General features: G+C 44.3%; 1 pseudogene; it reads right to left on the reverse strand.

Moving 5' to 3' along the window:
* Positions 1-236: 236 nt before the first annotated feature.
* LOC110562927 (anamorsin-like) lies at positions 237-19941 on the reverse strand (annotated as a pseudogene).
* Between the last annotated feature and the right edge of the window lie 1224 nt (positions 19942-21165).

Genomic DNA, 21165 nt, shown 5'->3' on the forward strand with positions numbered 1-21165 from the left:
CGAGGACGACCAGTGGGTGGCAGCGTCGCTGAGCGGAACCTGGACCGTACACAGCACTGCAGCACAGATATTCAAGATGTCTCGCTCAAGGGTGGAGGGAGTGAGCATTGTAACATCAGGAGTGGAGTTTCTCGGGGCACACCCTTTCTCCTAACACTGCGAAGAGGCAGGTGCCTTCATACCTCTTTCAAGACGTAGCAGCAGAGGTGGGAGGAGGCAGTGGCGGGAGCCGAGGGATAGAAGTTGGCTGGAGGAGCAGGAGGTGTGTGCGCTTGAGCTTCCTCCTAGGCATCCTGGAGATTGCTATTGCTCAGAAGCACCGGATCTCCAGGCTTGAAGGCTGGCATCCCAAGGAAGGGGCGGTTGGCGCAGCAGAAAGCGCTGCCCAGGTAGCAATTTGCACAGGCTGAGAGCTCTGCTCCTCTGACCCCTCTCTTTCTGGTGCTTCTGCAAGATCACAGGTGTAGTTCTTTCAGGACTACGACTCTGTTTTCTCTTCCCTTCCCAGCTTCAGGGAGCCTGGGTCCGGCTTCTTCAAATCTTCTGGATCTAGCAGCTCATCTGAGTCAGAGACCCATGTCGTCATCCTCCACGTCATTGGCTGAGAGGGTCCAGAGCTTGGCAGCAGCGGGCTCCATCCACTACAGGCTTCACTGAAGAAGACATCTTGTTGACGGAAAGCTTAAGCTGGCTAGAAGAGTCCACTTCCGAGCTTTGCTTCTTGCGGGTGAGGCGAACTGTCAGGCCGTCGCTGGGTAGCACAGATATTCCTGGACAGACTGCTCCTCCGTGGGGCTTACGACTCCCGCTGTAACTCTCTTCCACAAGGCCAGAAAGTCAGGGCCGAATACGCTTAGTGGCTGTCTTCATTTTGTCATTGTTAGCTACAGTTGTCTCCACTGGTTCTTTCAAGGAAAGACATCCTCCTGGCCAAAGGATTCCCACCATCTCAGCCGTTAGAACCTCAACCCCGTGCACAGAAGGTACTTCCTCGGGTTTACACCCGATGAGATAAACATCGGAGCCGCATTGTTGTTATCATTAGTTTGGGGTTTTGGAGACAGTGTTTCTTCTGTCCGGGCGCCACCTCCGCCCTGTGAAGCTGAGTAGGCTGCAGCGGTGGGCTGGTGTTTTCCATGAACAATTGGCCCTTGCTGTCACTTGACCCTTGAAGTCTACGCACCTGTTTTTTAGGTCTTCCTTAGGAGATGACTTGTCCCAGAAAACTGCAACAGGCTGGCCGGGGGAGATCCCAGACTCTGCCTTTGCTGCAATGCTAACGGACCTTAAAGCCACTTCCTCCTACCGGCTTCTGCAGAGGCCTTTCTGTCTCCCTGCCTGGCTTCGTATTTTTATGGAACTTCTGAGTGTTTGAACAAGAGAGTCGTCTGATTCTTGTGCCTGCTCTTGGAACTCTTTTCCTCCTGTTGGGTTGCCATGTCCAATTTCAAAATGATGGGTTTTTCTTTTTTCTGTATCTTTTTATATTTTATTCTGTTACATTTGGTTGTTATCTCTTCGAAGCCATTGTCTCTAATGAGAGTCAGAAAGGGACTGGATGGGGTAGGACGGGGGAGTAGAAGGAAACTACAATCAGAATATAATGTATGAGAAAATAATCTATTTTCAATAAAAGAAAAAATGGAAAAAAATAGAGGAATGATCTAAAGATCAAGCCAAATAGAGGCCATTTTTACATTTTATGGTAAAAAAAAAAAGTACTCGCTAATCATTCCTCCCTATTTTTTAACCTTTTAGATAACTTAATATTGTATAAATTACTTGTAAACTACAGGTTCATTATGGTTTGGCAGGGTTAGAGCCTTAAAAGCCAGGTAGAGAAAGGTGATGTGGGACAATGTCGCCCCCTATAGGTCGTTGGCATGCTCCGCCCACCTGTCAGAGCCGGTCCTCAAGCTTAAATCAGGCCTGGCCTCTGATTTCAGAAGGGCTGGGAACACAGTGACATTTGGTCCTTCACCTTAGCTCTTGAAGCTGCCGATCTGGAGCTGCACAAGGAGGACGGAAAGCGGGGAGAGCCATCAGTGCCCAGGAAAACACCGTAAGACGTAAGTGTGCCATCACTGAGATGGTGGACAAAAGGAGCAGTGTCACGGTGCCCCGTCCCACTCCACCTCACCTCGTTGTGCCTAGAAAGGTGAGCAGAATGGCGTCACGAGGCTGACCACTAAGGACGCATTCTTATCACTGTGCTTCTAGAAGAACACAGTCCAGGGCTGGCTGAAGGACGGTCAGTGGGAAGCAGGCTGGGTCCCGAGAGAAACTAGGTCCGAGACCTGAGGAGTGCCTGCGTCAGCCTTTTGCCCATCTCGTTTCAACTTGGTTCATACCTGTCTTCTTGACTTAAAATTAACTTTTTTCTTTTCTTATTTCTCTGTCCCATTTTCTACGGCCCCACCGCAAGAGCAAAGCAAGGCTTGCAAAGCAGTCAGGCTCTTCTACGAAACAGCTTGGCGATTCTTCTGAAAGCCCAACCGGTGAAGGTTAGGTTGGCAGAGACTATTAAGCCCCATCTCTGCCCCCGGTGAATGTGGGTCTGGGAAAGAGGACACTCGTGTGTCTGCTCTGCTCAACAGACACTGGTGCTGGCAAGGCAAATGACAGTAGCAGTGGGTGCTGCTTACATATCTGAAGAAAGGGCTTCCGTACCAAATGGGACTGATGGAGGGACGCTCCAGAGAAGATGTGAAACTGATCTATGCCTCGTAAGATGGTGGGTGCACACAAACTCAGAGCACTCTGGGTAGGGAAGTCACACGGGCCAAGGAGATAGCCTTTGCTAAGATGAACTGGACTTGATGGATCTTGAATGAAAGTAAACAAACAGCTTCTCTTCTGGGACGAATTGAAGCCGACTCAATAGCCCATTTCCGTGCATCAGCTTGATGGGGGGAAAACGGATCAGCCTATTCCCAAAGCATCACTGCACTGTCTAGCTAGAGCTATCACATATAATAAATTGGAAATGCTCAGGAAAGGCAACATCTGTTCTGCATGCCTAAGCACCAGATATCAACTCGCCTCAACGCTGTGGGTGCTGCAAGCATGAGATGAAAATGAATTTGGAAGGTTCATTTCTTTCCAATAAAAATGTTCACCGTGTCTCTCCAGCTTTCACAATAATTATTTTGGAACATTTTAGATAAGAAATTGAAAGAGACAGGAAGAAGAAAATGACAAAACTAGAGAAGAATTGACAAATGAGGCAATAAAGGCCAAGGAACATCACAAAATGGATTTTATTATTGAGTCAACAATGCTCTCAGCTAATTTCATCAAACAAAGCTATAAATACTTTATTTATGGTGTTTATTTTGCTATACATCTAGGTAGTCAGAAGATACATTGTGACATGGAAAGCCTTCCTAGATTTAGGATCTGGGCAACTTCACCAATGTTTGAGAAAATAAAATGTAGATTCTTTCACTGAATGTTATTTTTTATCTTTTTTTTTTTTTTACATTTGTGTGTGTGCCTGTCTGTGCATTCCTGTGTGTGAGTGTGTGTGTGTGTGTGTGTGTGTGTGTGTGTGTGAACACGAGCGGGCATGCACTTGCCACGGTACACTTGTGGAGGTCAGAGGACAATCTGAGGGGGCTGGTTCTCTCTCTCCCCACGTGTGTTCTGGGGATCAAACTTGGGCTGTCAGGCTTGGCGGCAAGAGCCCTTACCTAACTTGGAGCATGAACTGAAGCAGTGACTTCTTCAGTGACGTTTTCCTGATTTAGAGTAAATTCCTCACAAGAATCCTTGAGTCCCTACAAAGATCACTTCCGTCACTCCCTGAGCCCTGCTTGTCACAAGTCCCCCCACTCAGCATGGCCCTTGCCTGGATTTTCATTCCGTTGTGCGATGTCCAGCTTGTCAATCCCTGATCTGGAATGATCTTCCAATGCTGTACCTATCTGCTCTTTTCTGGCCTCCTCGTTTCTTCCATACCTCAAGCAAGTTATCACTTGTTTAACTTAATTTCTTAACATACCAGGGAATGCTTTTGTTAATCCGGCTGTTTGCTCTTTACTGTCCAGGACTAGAAAGTGAGTACGATGACGGCAAGGACGTGGTCTATCTTTTGCAGCACCATCTCCTGCTCCCTGACCAGGGTATGCCGTACAGAAGAATCCTTACATTGAACTACATGGATTTGCCAACGTTCCACGTTCCTATTGCCTGTACGGTTGGTTCAGGACCGCTTGGTGAACAAATGTACTGAAATTTTGAGTTGTTATCACTAGGGGGCAGCAGAAAGTTATAGCTATTTGTGTGCTGTTAGACTTTGCTCTGGATGTCACTTAATCTCTTTATTCTACATTGTACTTAGACACACCATTGAAATTCTCTAGTTATAAATTTTCTTTCATAAAGACATCCTTCTTTATTTAAAAAAAGACCATCTGGGTCAGTTAAATGCAAAATTTAACGGCAACATTTCTTCATGGAAATTTAGTGAAAGAGTAAAATTTATTTGCTTTAAATTTTACTGAAGCATAACTTAGGCATGTAAAATTTTCCCACTGTAATACATAATGTCAGGAGTTTTTATATTTCCATGGCAGCACAAAGGCTTTTCTTGCCCTTCTGCCGTCAGTTCCCTAGGGCCTGCTATGTCAGGCTGACTCCCTAGCTATCATCAAGGTTTCTTTCTAGTACAGCTACTCTCCATTTCAGCATTTCCCCTGAGATCTTGCATGTCTCCTCGCCTTCACTCTTCACAGTGTTTCTGAGATTGAGCCACATTGTCAATCGGTTGTTTATTCCCAGATAATTTTTTTACCGCTTTGCAGCCTTTGGTGGCAGGCAGCTCATAGACTTTCTCAGGCTCCTCAGAAAACAGGTGGCATCTTTGGAGGTGAGTTTGATGGCACCGGAAGGTGGTACTGTGTGGTGACGGAAAGAACCTGCCTCGGTGGCAGGACAGTTGGCAGTGTATTGAACACCGTGTGAATGGAAAACCTAGTTCTCCCTCCAAGGGAGTAACAGTTTATTCTGGAGCCGAACAGGAGCGAGCTGGGCCTGGAAACACCCAGTCTGGCTTCCCCAAATACCTTGTTCCAACCTGGAAGTGGTTGCATGTAATCTTTTATAGCAACGGAACAAAGAAAGCTATCCTTAAGGCATTCTGGTGGCATTATGAGCCTTAGCAGAAGACAGGAGTCTAGGCTGTCCGCTCCAAGAGAATGTGCCTAATAGTTTACAAGGATTTATTTCAGGTCAGATTTTAGGATGGACGATGGATGGCAATTAAAAAGTCTAAAAACAAGAAAATTTAGCTCCAGGTCTGCAACACTCAAGCTCTCCACAATCACTGTCTTTTCAGTTGGCTAATCCGCCTTGTAGGAATTTTAACCTAGTAGCACCTCCCCACATCTCAACACCCATCCCTGCCTCCCGGAACCTCAGATCAGGACAGAATGACCCAGCTCCTCCAAGCATGGAGATCAGGAGTGGGAGGCTTCCAGTGGGAATGCAATTAGCATATCATTGGGCAGCTCCTCTTTCTATCTAAGAGATGGGCCCCATTCGGGGAAGAAATGGTTTATTCTGGCTCACAGTTCTGCTTGCTCAACTCTGCAGACTCCTCCAGTGCGACAGTTGATCACGTTCTCACATCGGGCCTGTCATGGAGATAGGAGGTGGTAAATGGTATCTGTAGTCAGGGAGCAGAGAGAGATAAACGGTGCTTCCCATATGCTTGCTCTTTTCCCTTCAGTCCAGGACTCCAGCTCAGAAAATTATCTCACCCACATTTAAGGTGGGTCTTCTAAACTCTGCCCAACTCAGAAAGTCCCTCACAGATATGCCCAAGGCCTCTCTGTTAGGTGACTCCAGATCTTACCATCTACCATCAGCAAGCCCACTCAATTTGACACCCACACCCTTTAAAGCCACAGTCTTCCACTTGTATTTTCACAAGCTCACAAAACCCACACTCCATCCAACTTCAGGAGTCCCCCCAGTCTTTAACAGTTCCACCACAGCTGAAAAGTGGAAGCACAGAGATCTTCAGAGACTTGGTTAGTTAACAGTGAGGCCTATGACATCAAAAAGAAAGTTACACCCTTGCAGCACACCATGGCACAGGGTACACATTCTCATTCCAAAGGGGGAATGAGGACATAGCAGGTGGCGAGCAGACCAAAGCCAGACTGAAGCCGAGAGGGCGAACACCAAGCTCTGTAGCTGTGTTTGGCATCTGAGGTTTGTGACAGTCACCCAGGATGCCTAACCTCACCCATCCACCTCTGCTCCCTGTGGCACACCTAGCCAGTCCCTTGGGCAGACTCCGCTTAAATCATGCAGCTTGCCTTGGCAGACATCATGCAGTCCTGGCATTTCCAACATCTTGGTTGCTCTACTGCAGTTGATTCCATACAGCGGAATGACCTCAGAAGCTCTTTCCAGGAACCAGACTCGGCCCCGCCTACCTTGGCCTTAGCCAGTTCCTGGAAGCCTTGCTCTTGTGCTTTTCATGTCTAGAAAACTAGAACCACATAGATGCTGCTGCCAAGCTCTGCTGCCAGCTCAAGATGTGGCTTGGTCCCCTTTGACCACACTTGTATTTGTCCCTGCACAACTCCCAAGGTGACCTAGGAACCACTTCTGCAGGCAGCTATTGGGCTCTTTCTTTTCAAGTAGATTTTTCAGCTTCACAGACTGGAGTCTTCAGGGCATTCTTCCTATTGTCCCAGTGCAGAGCACAAGCTTCTTTCTTTAAATGGGGCTAACCTCTTTAACAATTACAGCTGCCTTCCCTGACTCTTCCTTGTTGGGGGAACCCTGCTGCAGCTCCAGGACTCCCTCTTTCCAGCAGGGCCTCCTGCGCTCTGCCTGACTTCATCTGGGGGAGTGTCTTTAGAAGCAGATGCCCCTAACCACATTAGCTATGTGACCTTTGACACAACCCCCTGCTGGCTCTCCCCTCCCTGCGCCTATAGGATATAGGTACTGTGTTTCCATCCATATGATGGGAGCCTGCTGCTTAATGCAAATCAAGCACCCTTGAAGTGCCTAGTTCCAACCAATTACGTACACCTATCCTTGGAGTTCCCCTACCCACTCCCTAAAGGGGTACGTAGACTTTGTTCTCTGGAGTTAAAGTTGAATAACCTCCCTGAAATGGTTCCCTGGGGGTGTGATCCCTGTACAGTGCTCACAGGCCACTCCAGGCATGAATCTCATTCCCTGCCCCTTCGTGGTTTGGTGGGAGACGGCCTCCAGGCAGGAGGAGAACCACACTTTCTTGTTTGATAAATAGGTTAATGTCCTTATTCTGCTAATAAGTACATAGTAACAAAATGATTTTCATATCTTTATGCCATGAATAGATTCCTTTACCATCTTAAAGAATTGGGAACCTATTTGAGACAGGTTATTGTGTATGACCATTTAATTTATTCATGTGAATAACTAGAAAAAGTAGATTTAAGTAAAGCCATATCACAATTAATCATTTTTGTTTATGGACAATTTAAGGAAACCGTACAATTTGAGAAACCTCACAATTTGTGTCTCTCATGAGTCTCATGAATATTTTCCAGCTCCTTTGTCCTGAGCTTCCTGTGTGATAATTATCTTTTTAAGAAGATAGGACACAGTAAATAATAAATCTTTACTGAAGTGTTTATTTTTAAAAGTTCACACACTATTTATTTCTAGTAAACCTGAAATATTGTTGAACATTTATTAATTTCTATAGGGCTTTTCTACCCCAGCTAACTCCCCAATAATTGAGACAAAGACCTGTATTTATTTAACAAGTTTCAGCACCATAACTGGGCATGTACAATTTACACTCATTTTCTAAGCTGGTCTGACTACTTCCTATTCATGCGCCCCAAGTTACTTGCCAATATCCTTCTCGTCTAGGCTGGATATACTCCACCAGGCCACATTCTTTCTCTCCATCTTCTTCTCCTCTCTATGCCCTGCTTCCTGGTCCCTACCTGAGCCCCAAAGCTCTGCCTACCTCTCTCCTGCCTAGTTACAGGCTGTCCAGCCTTCTTTTTATTAAGCAATCAGAGATAATTGTGGAGAAAGTTTACACAACATTGTTTGGTGCATGTGAGAATACATCCATCTGGTCTGCAATCAGATATTGGGGCCCAGAATTTAGCATCTGAATACATATGGCACCAGACCAACCACCAACACTGAAATCTACAGGAAAAGTAGAAGCATTAAAACTGATTAATAAGGAAACCAGGGAAAACATATTTAGGGAACAGAGCCATGCTGGCCTTGAGACATCATCTTCTGCCTCTGTCTCCTAAGTCAGGGATTAACAGATTTGGACCAGCCCTCTGCCACCTGAGGCAATCGGGTGAGCTGGCCCTGCACCTCTCTTGGGCAGCACAGTAGGGCTTGGCTCTGGACAGGAGGATGCAGGTGAGCCAGTCTTGAGGGCCTGCCATTTGTCTGGTATAAGGTGGCATGGGTGCAGGGGTGAGGCCTTTCCCCTTGCCACTTGCAGTAGCTGGGAGAGTTGGCCCTGGGGTCATGAGAGCCAGAGACCTAGCCCTGGTCCCTTACTGGCTGCAGCACTCAGGAGAGCAGGCCCTGCACCTCGCCTGGACAACACAGTGGAGCTGGTCCTGCTGCTGAAAGCATGGCTGTACCAGCCCTGAGTGTGTGAGCGCCAGAGAGCTGGCCCAGCCCCTCACAGGCTGCAGCACTTGGGAGAGTGGGCCCCACACCTTGACAGGGCAGAACAGTGGAGCTGGCTCTGGAGGTGGGGGTGGACAGTGAGCCGGCCCGAATGGCATGAGAGTAGGAGAGCCGACCCTGCCTCCTGATGATGGTGGCATTGGGCGGCCTAGCCAGAGCAGTTCTGGAGTGCTTGCCCTGATGGACAGATAAGGGAGAGCACGAAGGCTGACTAGCTCAGCTACTACCTAGACCCAGATCCAGGCCTCTGAATTGGACCGCCTCAAAATCTACATCATCTGTGAATGGTTGGGACGAATGAAAGGGCCAGTCCTGCTGATCCAAAGCTGCAGGATCTCCATGACACAGGGAAACAACAGAGTAACCATGAGAAGCCCAGATTAAGATCCAGTATTGATGGAGGGACAGAAGGCAAAGATCTTGAACCATTGACTCATTGCAATGAACGTTTGTTTGCAAGTGAAGATGTGTGGACAGAGGGGTCTACTGTGGGACACACAGTGACATACGACAGCTTCCAGGATGAGATGTTTCCTATGCTTTTGCTGCCACTGTTGCTGTTGGTGGAGGTGGGCAGTGGTAGAGATGAGCTGGACTGGGGTGCATGATGTGAAATTCACAAAGAATCAATAAAAAGTTAAAAAAAAAGAAAGAGAGATAACATTTCATGTTTCCACTAAGAAAGCATGCTGGTTTAATGCAATTGTGTTACGTGTGTTCACAATAATTGCTCATGTCATCTGTCATTTTGTATGTCATTTCATTAGCCTGTTTCTATAACTTGATACTGATGATCACTATATCAAATTCATTCCAAAGTATAAATGTATACAATTTTAAAATCACTTTCTTTTTCGTTTGGCTTTACTTCCCCGAGAAGTTTAAGTGTCCTTTCATCTGTATGGTTTGGAGGCCCCTGGAAGCTCCTGTGCAACTGTTAAAATACAGACCAAACATCAGGTGGAGCTCAGGGAATCTTACAGAGACGGGGAGGAAGGACTGAAAGAGACAGAGTGGTCAAGGACACCATAAGAAAACCTACAGAATCAACTAACCTGGGCCCATAGGACTCAGACTGAACTGTCAACCATAGTATCCGTGAGACATGCTTATGCCCCCCCATAGATATGTAGCTTGGTCCTCATGTGTGACCTCTAACAGCAGAAGCAGGGGCTGTCTGACTCTGTTGCCTGCCACCTTTGGATCCCTTTCCCCTAACTGGATGGCCTTCTCTGGCCTCAATAGGAGAAGATGCTCCCAGTCCTACTTGACATGCCAAGGTGGGTTGATATCCATGGGAGGCCTCCCCTTCTCTGAGAAGAAAGGGAGAGGGAATAGAGGGAGGGGAGGGGAGAGGGAGGGATTAGGAGGAAAGGAGGGAGGGAAAATTCTTATCAGGTTGTAATGTAAGTAAATAAGTAAATTAATAAAAAAATGTGGGGGAAAAAACCTCCCAGGACTGGAGAGATGGTTGAGCACTTCAGAGCTGCTCTTCCAGAGGTCCTGAAGTCAATCCTAGCAACCACACAGTGGCTCACAACCATATATACTGGGGTCTGATGCCCTCTTCTGCCATGCAGGCATACATGCAGAGAGAGCACTCATACATGTATATATATATATATATATATACACACACACATATATATATACATATGTATATATGCATATATACATATGCATACATTTAAAAAAGTCTACCTTAGACACAGCTATCACCTGTTACATTCCAGGGTCCCCGGTTTTAACCTTCTCTTGTCCTGTGTCTGGCGACCTACATACACTGTCATTATTGCCTTGTCTTATGACAAATATGATAGTTCCATCATTTTGACATATCACTAATATGCTTCTTCTGTGTATGTCTTTAGACATATATCACATGTGTTTATGTAAAAAAAAAAAAAAAAAAGCAAGCCTTTCCTGGTGTTTTGGATTCAAGCTGGATTGTAGGCAGGTCTTCATGCAAGCTTAGTCCAATTTTTTTAATGATCATAAAGCAAATTAATTAATTTACATTTGTTGGTAAGAAAAAACTCCCCAATATTGTGAACACGCTTTGCCCACGTTATCATTGTTACATACTTAAGATATAATTTGCTGGCAAGCACAGGGGAAGCAGTGAACTGAGGCTGGGGCACAGGTGGCCAGATGGAGAAAACAAACCCATGCTCACGTTACGGAGTCTGTAAAGCTGGGTGGCTGGTTAGAGCCTCGTCATTACGGAGAGTTCAGAGAGTACAGATCCAGAGCCAAGTTATTTGGGGCTACTTTTAGTTTCCTTAATGTGTGTCCGTTCATTGCCTACCCTTGCGGCTGACCCAGCATCCATCTGACTAGCAGGTAAAATATTTTCTGTGTATTCTCAGAAGACCACCAGCTTCCAGCAGGGCAGAGCTAAGACTATCTCTCAGGCAACAGCTGAGTTTCCGCCGCTCTGTGACCAGCCACCCACCTGTGCGTCGTCCTCATCGTCTATTTAGGAAGCACTTTTATCTATGTCTTCCTTTGGTTTATACTTAATAAGATTAGACACCACAATAAGATTAGACACCACGTGCCTGTGGACTCTTCTTGACAAGGCGGGCCCAGCTTCAAAACACCTGCTGTAAGAAATCCTCGCCAAAACTCCACTGCCATTCAGTGTGCGTCTACTGGTCTTCAGAATTTTCTCTTAAAAACTATGTGTTCATTTCATTAGCCCATTTATTGGGTTGTTTGACTTTGGGGTGTTTGGTAGGTCTTCTGCAGTGTTTTACATATTTTAGATAGTAACCCCGTTTCTGAAGTATAGCTACAAGGGTTTTCTCCCAGCCTTCAGTCTGTCTGTTGACTCTGTTGATAAGTGTCTTTGGCTGTGCCAAGCCTTTTCATTTTATGTAATCTCATTTGTCAATTCCCAGGGCTGTTTCTGGCACTAGTAGATTGTATTCAGAATATGTTATCTATACCCATGTCCTGAACTGTTTCCCTACATGGTCTTTTAGCATATTCAGTGCTTCCAGTTTTAAATTAAAGTCCTTAACCCAGTTTAAAATGATTTTTATGTAGGCTGAGAAATATGGATATAATTTCATTCTTCTGCAGGCAGAAGACATCCAGTTTTGCCAGCATTTGTTATTGAAAATGATGTTTTCTTTTTCCTCTCGGTGCACACTTTTCACACTTTTGTCAAAAAGTAGATGTCCAATTTCTCATTCACAAAGCCTCAAAGAAAATAAAATATTTAGGAAAAAAGAACTAACCAAGGAAGTGAATGACTTCAACAATAAAAACTTTAAACCCTTGAAGAAGGAGATAGATACTAGAAAATTAAAATACAACCCATGTTCATAAATCAGCAGAGGTATCATGAAAATGGCCATTTTAACAAAAACTATTTACATGTTCAATGCAATCACAATCAAAATCCCCATCTCATTCTTCAAAGAAACAGGAAAAATTATCCTAAAATTCATTCAAAACCACAAAAGACCCCCAGATAGACCAAACAATCCTGAGAAAAAAGAAGAATGCTAGAAGGATCACCATTCCAGAGCTTAAGATATATTACAGGTGAACATGCAGATAGAGAACTCATATACATAAAATAAGTAAATCTTTAAAAAAGAAGTATCTCAAAAATGCTCATCATTTTTAGTAAATAGGGAAATGCAAATCAAAACAACTTTGAGATTTCATCTTACACCAGTCAGAATGGCAAAGCTCAATAAAACAACTGACAACAAATGCTAGACAGAGTGTGAGGGCAAGAGAATCTTCCTTCACTGTTGGTAGAACTGCAAACTCGTGAAGCCACTATGGAAACCAGTGTGGAAAATTCTCAAAGAGCTAAAAATAAGTCTACCATGTGACCCAGCTATACCATTCCTTAGCATATGCCTAAAGGTTTCAACATCCTACTCCACACATATGTGTGATTCAGCCATGTTCACCGCTGCTCTCTTCACAATAGCTAGGAAACAGAAGCAAACTAAATGTTCTTCAACTGAAAAGTAGATAATAAAAATTGGGGATATATACACTCTGGAATACTATTCATCTGGAATACTATTTGTATACAAATGAAATTGTGAACGTTGAAGTAAATGAATGGAGCTAGAAACAATCATATTGAATGAGATAATCCAGACCCAGAAAGACAATGTCACATGTTCTCTCTTAACTAAGACTCCTTTCAGATGTGAGTACATCCTCTAGAGTAACTGCAGAAACCAGAAAAGTCAAAAAAGGACCATTGTGAGGTTTGGGAGTGGAGGAGCAATAGAAAAGGAACTAGTAGGATACAAGTGATCTGATCAGGGAAAGAGGGAAAAAGGAGCCTGTAACTGGGGAGGAGGAAGGAGATGAATACAGAAGCAGAGAGGAGGGTAAAATAAAGATATCTGAAAAAGTAATAAGGAATCAATTATCTACAGAAAAATCCTATAATACATGCAAGTCAGTGTATAAATACAGTTTAAATGAAAATTTTTCATCTAGGCTGCCAATGACCCCTTGAAGACCCAAAGACTACCAAACCAAACCAAACCAAACCAAACCAAACCAAACCAAACCAAACCAAACCAAACCAAATGCAATGCCAGGCATTAGAAGTCTTCTTTTTAGCTGTTGGTTAGGGTTGTACAAGATAAGATACTCACGAACCATTACAGCTTATTGCTATTGCTCTTAGTTTCCGCCCAGAGGTGGCAGGTGTGTCCTCATTGTGGAAGATGCCATGCATTTTAGACTCAAAGCTCACTGGTTCCTGAGCTGGAACTGACCTGAAACTCTTCTCCCTGAGGATGAGTTTGCATGGTATCAGAAGGATCCATGCAAACTTCAAAAGGGGGAAGCAACCAACAGTCCTACCCAGCTATGATGTCTTTGTAGCACAAAAATAATCTTAAGGGCACAGTAGTGGCACACATATCTTGGTGGTAACCAACAGCTCTCAAATTGAACTTAAGACCCACTCAGCAAGAGATAAATCAAACCTGGTACGGGAAACCTAGCCAACTATTCAAGGCCAATGAAGTCACGCTTCTTAAAGAGACCCTACAACCAAAACTTTACTAACCCAGCATAATTCTTAGCTACATCCTAAAGGTTTATCCTTACACCACATGTGGGGCTCACTGGCTAAGGTTGAAGTCAGTTGTCTCCGGATAGCCAAATATTTGTGCTCAGTCCATGATGATGGACTACCTTTTCTCAGCAGGGTTTTGAAACTCTACCCTAACTGCGTGATTTCAGGGCTTGTAAAGAGGTCACATAGCCCTCAGGGCAGATTACAGGCCAGACCCTTGCCCTGATAAGGAAACTGCTCTAGCTCGCATCTAGAAATTCCTTGAAACACTCCACCCAACTGAAGATCTTAGTCCAGCAGTGACCTTCAATTGTACTTGGAGATACTGCCCCCTCCCCAACAGGATAATTAAGTACTGCATTTTCCATCTTGGTGATAGGACCAAAAAATATCCCTGACCGCCTTACCCCAGCTAATCAAACACATTCACCTTTGAAATCCCTCCCTCTGCCCAGGGTTTATATTGGTTTTATATTGCCCTTGATTTCACGTGAATAAAAGTTCGAGCTTTCTCACTTCAAGACATTTGTCATTATCCTCTGCTGGCCGTGTCTCCTGGGGCCTGCCCTCCGGCCACTGCCCTGAGCCTTGCCAGGCCTGGGCCTTGCAGGGTCTGTGCTTCACCAGGACTGTGTCTTGGCTACAAGCTGACCAGGCATGGGCCTTGTCCTGCACCTCTGCTTGACCAAGAGCTGTAATGCTTTGATAACGCCATAAGCTTTGGAATGCCCAAGTTTCCATTGCCAGGAGCAATCTCATGCTAAAAGAGTGAAGTTGTAACACCTCGTAGAAATCTTTTCCACACCCCAGCTTAGTGCACTCAGGCCTCACTCTAAAGTGTTCTTGCTGCCCCTGAGAGAAACAGAACCCCTGTTCTCCATCCGGAAGCTGAGTTCCAGGACTCCAGCCAGAATCTAGGCCCCTGCTGAATGGAGAATGACACCCATAGATAAGTGTCGTCCTCACCCTCATCAAGGAAACTTCTCTTTGTAAAAAATAGGGATCATTACAGAAAACCACAACCAATCAAAATGTGGAGTTGTGGAGATGAGTCGCAAGAGATATGCCTACAAAATAACACCTAAGGCTCAGGGAACCTTGTGGAAGAGGGAATAGAAAGATTGTAAGAGCCATAGGGAGTTTGTTGTGATATTGTATCTTCTAGGAATATCAGTAGCTACACCCTTAGTCTCACATGACTGCCTAAACATGAGCTGAACGAGGACAGTAACAACAGACATGATAAAGCGCACAGGGAAAACCCTGGAGACTTCAACCCTAAGTAAAGAACCACAGGCCACTCAAGAACGCTGAGAGTGCGATAAAGATTCCTCCCCAGAGAGGAGCACACCAGTTCATTTTCTAAAATCAAATCGTCAGCTTTGAAAACATACACACAAGCAACATTATGCAGACAGAGCAGCTTGTATTTCAGAAAATATGTCTGTAAGGACAATTAATGAAAAAGGAGGCAACGAATTTGAAATAAAGGGGGGTACATAGGAGATTTAGGAGAGGAAAGGAAAGGGGGATTATATAATTATATAAATGAAATAAATAATTTTTAAAAATTAGGTGTCCATAACTATGTGGCTTTACCTCTGGGTAAGAAGAATGAAGTTCTATTATTTGCTGATAAATGGATGCAACCAGTAATGATATTAAGTGAATCAGATCAGTATCAGAAAAACAAATAACACGTTTTTTTCTCATTTTTGGTTCTTAAATTTTATATAAATACATAAAATTTTGCATGCATATGAGACATGAAAGTGTATATCACGGAACATTTTTTTCTTATTAATTAGTTTATTCACTTTGTTTCCCAGCTGTAGCCCCCTCCCTCCCTCTTCTCCTCCCATGCTCCTCCCCCAGTTCACTGATAGGGAGGTCCTCCTCCTCTTCCATCTGACCCTAGCCTATCAGGTCTCATCAGGACGGGCTGCACTGTCTTCCTCTGTGGCCTGGTAAGGCTGCTCCCCCCTCAGTGGGAGGTGATCAAAGAGCCAGCCACTGAGTTCATGTCAGAGACAGTACCTGTTCCCATTACTAGGGAACCCACTTGGAGACTGAGCTGCCATGGGCTACATCTGTGCAGGGGTTCTAGGTTATCTCCATGCATGGTCCTCTTCCAGACTTAAAAACAAAATTCAGGGAACAGTCTTAAAGTACATTGTATACTTGCATGAAAATGCCCTCATGTAACTAGTACCATGTGTAACAAATACACATCAATAAAAAGGGGGTCATAAATACAACTTATTTTCAAAGGAACCATCAGAACAATTATGATTTTCCATATTGCCCCCTGTCTAGGCTGGGACTCAGGTTGGAGCATTACTCAAGTCATCAGAGAAGCTTCTTCTTGCATCAGATCGTAGTTGACACAGAGACACAACTGAACAATGTCCAGAGAGCAAGACTTTGGCGCACACAGCCCTAAATGAGATGCTCTTCTCAGACCCTTTCCCTGAGGCTCAAAGAGCCACATGGAAGAGACAGCAGAAAGATTGTAAGAGCCAGAAGTGGCAGATTACACCATGGAAATAACATCTTCCAGGCACAACAGGACAGATACACATATGAAGTCACAGAGACTGAGTGCATGTAACTTGCACAGATTTAATCCAGACAAAACCCCAGCACTGAGAAGAGGAAGTCTACACAAAGCCCAAGAACTATCCAAGAAGCTGTTTGCAATCGATACCTGCTGGGAGAGGAAAAACCAGTTTTCTCAAATGGAGAATGACTGCATGTATCAACCACTCGCCAGTGCAGGCCCATGCCCAGGAGCTGGTCGCCAGAACAAAAAGGACTCCATGTTTTCTCTGTGGCTTTTTCTTTTCCTTCCTTCTTTCCTTTCTTTTGTCTCATTGTGTTTTTTTGTTTATTTTTTGTTTTGAGACAGGAGGGAGAGAGAACATGAAATTGGGTGGATAGGGAGGTTGAGGAGGATATGGGAGGAGTTGGAGAAATATGTTCAAAATACATTGTATGAGAAAATAAGTACACAAATGAAGTGGAAGTTTCTGGTTTCTTTGAAGACTCAGTTGAGTCATGTGATGTTTGGTAGAAGCTGTCTTGTGAGAGGGCACGTGATGTTTTGCTGTGCGCTCTCTCCCTGTAGGAGCATGACTTTGGCCAGCTGAGAACATCCATGGGTAGACTCTGAAGAGAGGAGATATACAGAAGCCCACGGACAATGAGACACTGAGCTGATGGACACTGCTGGGCCGATCTTCATGTTTTGACACTTGACTTCTCAAAGAGAAACATTCCAGAGAACTTCTGGGTGCAGTCTGAGTATTTCACTGACTTGTCCTGCTTTTCTGAATTTTACTGATTCATGTTGCTGCTTGGTGTTGGCCTTTGGACTGGTCTGATGGTATTCAGACAATGAAGAGTAGACTCATCCCAAAGAACTACTTCAAAAAAGGTCCACAACTCCTGTTGTAGTAAATTTAAAAATGAGTGTTTTGGGCTCTATAATGTTATTTTTAGCCCTAAAAGTATCATGGAGGTATTATTTAATCTGCTATCACAAATAATAAGACACAGACACCTGTTAGATTTATAATTGCCTTATTTACCTTGGGCCAGGCAGATATTTTACCTACACTGTCTCAACAACCTCACCATCCATCTCCCACCCCCATCCAATGCCATCCATCTCAATACTCCCCATCTGATCTCCCTTCCATACATAATCCCATGGTACTTGCTTTTATTCTTCATCTGGGCCTTTTCACGCCATTACTGGAGTCCTTCTTCCCAGCCCTCATGATTTTTTTCTTTACCTAACCCACCATAGCATCCTCCTTCCTTTCTTCCTGTCTGTCTGTTTCCCCCGATCCTCTTGTCCCAGAATCCCAGGAACCTTAGCCGTGCCTACCCCACTCTGCCCTGTCCAGGTATCGGCCTTTAATCAACCAATCAGGCATGTCATAGGTAGGTTTACAAAACAAGGATAGGTGTAATCAGATCTTGAGGGCCAGTAATGCACATCAGACCAACCTCCAACAAACCCCCTTTACCTAATAACCTTCTTTCTCCCCTACCTCAGGTCAATGGGTAGAAGGGAGGTAGAAGCATTTACGAACCCTAAATAAAGTAGGTTTGGTGAAAAATCAAAACCTACACATAAGTTCCATATTCTATTTCTTTTCTGTGGAACACAGTCCAAAAATGGAGTTGTGTGAGACTTCTGAGTGCTTGTAAGAAAACAAGACATGAGTCTTGTGACCTCAGTTTCTTCAGAACATGGAATTGTTCTTGGAACGTGTTTTCTTGTTCCTTCCAGGTTTAGCAGATAGGACTGAGTTTACTTCAGCTGTTATTCATATGCCTCTATGGAAAAACATGTTTTTCCCACATATGGCATGTTCTTGTTAATATACTTTACTCAGGTGACTCTTAGCTATAAATTGCCTGATGCTCTGAATAAAGTTGGCTATTGCATAAGACTTCAGTCCACCTCTTTAAGTTCCACCCTCCCAGGTTCATGCCACCAACTAGAGCGGTAAACACTTTTCTTCAAAATACTTCCAATATTTCCATTCCAGAGGACTCTTTTTAAATTATTTTATTATTTTAAATTATGTGTGTGTGTGTGCGTGTGCGCGTGTGTGTTTGTGAGTGTGTGTGCCCATAGGGAGGGGGAGTATGTGCAGAGGAGTGCAGGTACCCACAGAGGCAGGGTTGTCAGGTCTCTTGGAGCTGGAATTACAGGTAGTTGTGAGCTTCTTCACATAGGTTCTGGGACTTGAACTCAGGTCTTCTGGAAGAGTAACAAGTGCTCTTAAGCACTGGGACATCTCTCCAGCCCTTGTAACACACTTGCTCTGCGATGTCCATCTTCCGTAGTCACACAGACCTATTCTTACCCCAGAAGATAGCTATTCAGATTACACAACCCCTTCTTTATACATGCAGAATGAGCGTGGGCTTTGCTAAGACTGAAATTCAAATTATAAGGTGCTTTCATAACTCCATCATTCAATCTTCCTGAAGCATAGATTTCATGCTCTGAGACATTTCTATTCCAGTACTTTTTTTTTTCCCCAGTGACCTAGAGCTACAACCCAGTGATACAGTATTTGCTTGGCATGCGAGCGGTCCTGGGTTAATTCCCAGTAGGGCAGATAGAATTACCGCTATCTGCCTGGCTTTGAGGCTGACCTGACTGGGGTGACGAAAGAACGAAGGACAAATATATGCACAGAAAAGCTGAGGTCAGCTGGGCAGTGCGCTGTGGTGGCAACAGCAGCTACCCGTTATTAATATATTCTGCTCACCCTGGCCCCAGAGGTGGGTTTACAGTATACGGCTGGACAAAGAGGTGGGCTTGTGCGCACAGCTGAATGGGGAGGATGTGGGAGAGCTCATCTCGGTAGGAGATTTCCGTTGTGGAGCAGTTTAGGCTGAGGTCATCAGATGCTGTGGTTGACAATTTCTGCATATGACAGTTTAGCGGAATGTCAGTCCTCCATAACATCTGTGGCTTTGCCACTCCTCAGGAGACTGCAAAAAGGCTTTGCCATCCCCGAGGGTCTGAGACTGTGGGGTCCTTGACATAGCCATGCTCAGGTCAATAGCACACATTCAATCAGGGTTCATTTCACACAAAAAGTGATATTCTCCTTTGCCTTTATGACTTACTCGTTTTTGTTGTGGTTGTTGTGGTTGTTTTGAGACAGGGTCTCGCTGTGTAGTTCAGGCTGGCATTGAACTCAGCGATTTTCCTGCATCTGTCTCTTGACCTTAACAGGCATGAACCACCAGGCTGTTTCACTCACTTTTATGCTAGACATTTTTACTAACATTTCTTTATGGAAGAAGAATTATTAAACTAAATTAACAGAATAAGTCATTGATACGTTAGATAATTAGGATAAAGGATGGAGGTAATTTTAGAGTTCTAATTTGATGAAAGTGACTCACCCATGTAATAAGACTAGGCATTAAGGTGTTCTAAATCGCTATATATTCAGATTTAATTTTAGAAAAGTTGTGATCATGAATTATTCATCAGCCAAATAAAATGCTAAATTACCTTCCTTGCCAGTCAACCGTATTAGTTCATTTTCCATGAAGTGAGCTTTGATGTAATTCAGAGCAGCTTTTTTCTCAGAGGCATTAGCAAGACCTCTTCTTACTGGAGCCAAAACCCCCACCAGAACCCTCATCTTTATTATAAACCCCAAAGCACCACTAAAAACTAATTGGTAAGGCTGGGCCTGTGTCTCAGAGGCCAAATATTTGTCTAACATGTAAAAGGCGCTGAGCTCAATGCCAAACCAAACAAGTAAAACAACAACAAAAATTTAGAGGAGGAACATACATATGTGTATTTTTAACTATTCTGTAATCATCAAAAAAAGAACAATATCCTTTGCACAGATAAGACTGAATTGGGTATTTTAAATCTGTTATTAAAACAGGAAAAAAAATCTTTGCACCTAGAAGGTGAGAAGACACGTTAATCATTATTGCCTGATAAAGTTTTTCCTCAAAGATGTATTCTCTTCTAAGGGAGAAGTGAATGCCTGGAGCCAATTAGGGGCCCTGTGAATGCTAGGTAAGTTGTATCACTAAGGTGCACATCCACCAAGAAAGATTTGAAATGAAAATATGCAGTTGTTTTTACCTGAACCTTAGTTGAATGGATTCTTACTGAATTCCATGTACTGTGTAACAGCCTAGGCAGACTCTGTTAGGCATAGGAGGTACAGAAGTGAACAGCATGGAGGAAGCTTCCTCCTGTGGAGTTTACAGTTCAAGCGATGAGGTATGCTAGATATGCAACTACCAATCTGCTCAGTTAGTTACTGGCAAACATTCATTGAGGTTCTATCATGTGCCAGGCATCATTCTAGGCCTTTTGAATAGAGCAACACCTGAAACTAGTAAGAATTTTCTACCCTCGGGTTGCTTAGTGTCTACCTGTGGTAAGAGCTACAGAGGAAAAAGGCAGGTTGTCGAGTGAGTCTATCCAACATACACGTTATAGCTACTCTAAAAACTTCTCAGTGCAGTTAAAACAGCCTGGGAGACACCAGTGTAGGCCAAACAAGCTACAACAGTGTGCTAAGCTTTACAGTGGTGATAGGTTTGCTGACCTCTCGTACGCCAGGTACTGCTCGGAACTCTTGGCATGAGGCTGAACGCAGGCATGAGGCTGTGCTGAGAGTATCTGAGTCTGAGAGGAGCCCGGGGTGACATCCTGTGATTAGCCAAAACAGGAGTATGTTGGCCGAACTGAACTGATCCAGGAGATTCATAGAATACTCAGCCTGCTTGCTGCTTGCAGTCTGGGAAGAGGCAGATTAATCTCACTAACACTGTCTCACCCGACTTGACTGAGAGAAGTGCCGGAATAGCACACACTCCCGTGGTATGCCTCATTTGGG

The sequence above is a fragment of the Meriones unguiculatus genome, chromosome 1, assembly GCF_030254825.1.
Source record: "Meriones unguiculatus strain TT.TT164.6M chromosome 1, Bangor_MerUng_6.1, whole genome shotgun sequence".
NCBI lineage: Eukaryota > Metazoa > Chordata > Mammalia > Rodentia > Muridae > Meriones > Meriones unguiculatus.